This window comes from Phalaenopsis equestris, unplaced genomic scaffold (assembly GCF_001263595.1).
Source record: "Phalaenopsis equestris unplaced genomic scaffold, ASM126359v1 Scaffold000907, whole genome shotgun sequence".
NCBI classification, from domain to species: Eukaryota; Viridiplantae; Streptophyta; class Magnoliopsida; order Asparagales; family Orchidaceae; genus Phalaenopsis; species Phalaenopsis equestris.
The window spans coordinates 68,740-71,402 of NW_018165346.1; positions in this window are offsets into that span (position 1 = coordinate 68,740).

Here is a 2,663-nt window from a genome sequence, read left to right on the forward strand (position 1 = left end):
ATGTAAGTACCTTTGGAGTCTCATGGAGGAGTTGATCAAGATTGGGAAACTGAATGAGTTCGTGGCCGAAGGATACTCAGGTCAGAGACAAGGGAAAACATCGGCACTGGAGGCCTTGCCCGGGCCCGTTTGAATGAATGTCGTGTTGGGGTAGTCGCAACGATCTTTGGAGGAAAAGGTGTCCTGCCCGGTCGCACTCTTAGAAGGAACGCTCAATTTTATACCTAGCTCGTCTGAAAAGAAAAAAAAATTAGTATTTCTTTCATGATTCCACTTATGTATTCTTTGCATAAAAAAGTCTTAGATAAAAATTATTTCATTACTTTGTTAGCAATTCAAATCTTCTAAATAGTGCTATACTGAAATTGTGTAAAAAATTAATGAACGTCGCACTAACCTAAAAGCTGAAACATTTATGTTAGAAAAGCGCTTGGAGGAAGTGAAGAAAATAAAAGGCCCTCGAGCAAATGTTGAAGACCAGTAGACCGTAAGATTGCCCAGCTCGACCCGGAGGATGAAGATAGCGAGCTGTTGTGCCAAGATTGTCTGGCTGAGCACAAATCAAAGACTGGGAGATCGTTGCTCCAAAATCATCTGGTCCAACCTAGGGAAGAAGACAACCAGCTGTGACACTGGGATCGCCCAACTGTGCGCAAATTGATGATAGGTAGACCGTGGTGCCAAGATAGCCTGGTTGGACCTGAGAAATGAATACAACTAATCTTTTGTCAAGATCCCTTGGCTGAGCACGAATCGAAGACCGATAAATTGTGGTACTAGGATCAACCTGTCTGACCTAGAGAATGGAGATTGCCAACCGTGGCGCCAAGATCGCTCGCTTGAGCGCAAATCAAAGACTGGTAGATTGTAGCGCCAAGTTTGCTCTGTTCGACCTGGGAATGAAGGCAGTTAGTCGTAGCGCCAAGGTCGCTGGACTGAGGACGAATCAAAGATCGAAAGAATGTGGTGTCAAGATCGCCCGGTTCAACGTGGTGAACAGAGACAACTAGTCATAGTGCCAAATTCACTCGACTCTGAGCAAATCAAAGACCGATAGATCGTGGTGCCAAGATAGACCGTCCGACCTGAAAATGAAGACAGCTAGTCGTGGCCCCAAGATCGCCCTGCTGAGCGCCAATCAAATGCTGGTAGATTGTGACGCCAAGATCGTCTGGTCCAACCCGAGGAATGGAGACAACTAGCTTTGGCGCCGAGATCGTTTGTTTGAGCGTAAATCGAAAATTGGAACACTGTGATGCAAAGATTGCCCAGTTCGACTCGGGGAATGAGGACAGTTAGCTGTGGTGCTAAGATCGCCCGGTTCAGCGCAAATCAAAGATGGGTAGATCGTGGCGCCATGATCACCCGCCCTGACTCGAAAAATGAAAACAACCAATCGAGGCACTAAGATCGCTCGACTGAGCTCAAAATGAAAATCGGTAGATCGTGGTGTCAAGATTGCTTGGTAGGACATGAGGAATGAAGACAACCACCTATGGTGCCAAGATCGCTCGGTTGAGCGCAAATCGAAGACAAGTAGACCATGACGCCAAGATCGCCCGATCCAACCTAGGAAATCATGAATGTCAGCCATGGCGCCAAGGCTGCTTGACTGAGCACAAATCAAAGATCGGTAGTTTGTGGAGCCAAGATCGTCCTGTCTGACCCGGGGAATAAAGAAAACTAGAGCACCAAGATCGCACTGCTGAGCAAAAATTGAAAGACTGATAAACCATGACACTAAGATTGCTTGATTTAACCGCTGGGAATGAAGACAACTAGTTGTGGTGCAAGATTGTTCGACTAAGCGCTAATCAAAGATCGGTAGACCGTGGATCTAAAATCACCCGGTCTGACCCGAGGAATGAAAACGAAACCATGGCATCAAGATTGTGTGGCTTACTACGAATCGAAGACCAGTAGACGTGGCCTCAAGATTGCCCGGTCTGACATGGGGAATGAATACATTTAGCTGTGGTGCAAGGTCGTCTCACTGAGCACAAATTAATGATCGGAAGTCGTGGCGCCAAGATCACCCACCCAGTCTGCCTCTAGAATGAAGCGAGCCAGTTGTGGCTCCACAATTGGCCCGTTGAGCGCAAATCAAAGAACGAGAGACCACGATGCCATGGTCGCTCGGTCAAACGTTAGGAATGAAGACAACCAGCAACAACACCAAGACCACGTGACTGCCACAAAACGAATATCGTTATATCGTGATGCCAAGATCTCCCAGTCCAACCCGAGGTATGGAGACAACTATCGGTGGTGCCCAGATCGCTCTGCTGAGTGTAAATCGAAGGCCGACAAGCCATGATGCCAGGATCTTACGGCCCGACGTGGGGAATGTTGATAGTCAGCTCTAGCGTCAAGATCACCCGACTAAGCCTAATTTGATGACTGGTAGTTCATGGCATGAAGAACGCTTGGGTGAGGCGCAAATCGAAGACCGGTAGACCATGGTGCTAAGATTGTCGATCTGATCCAAGGAATGATTACAACTAGCTATGGTGCAAAGATCGTCTGACTAATCGTTAATCGAAGACTAGTAAACCTTAGTGCCAAGATACGGTCAGACCCAAGAAATGAAGTCAGCGAGTCGTGGCTCAAGATTATCCGGCTGAGTACAAATCGAATGCTGGCATACCGTGGTGCCAAGTTCG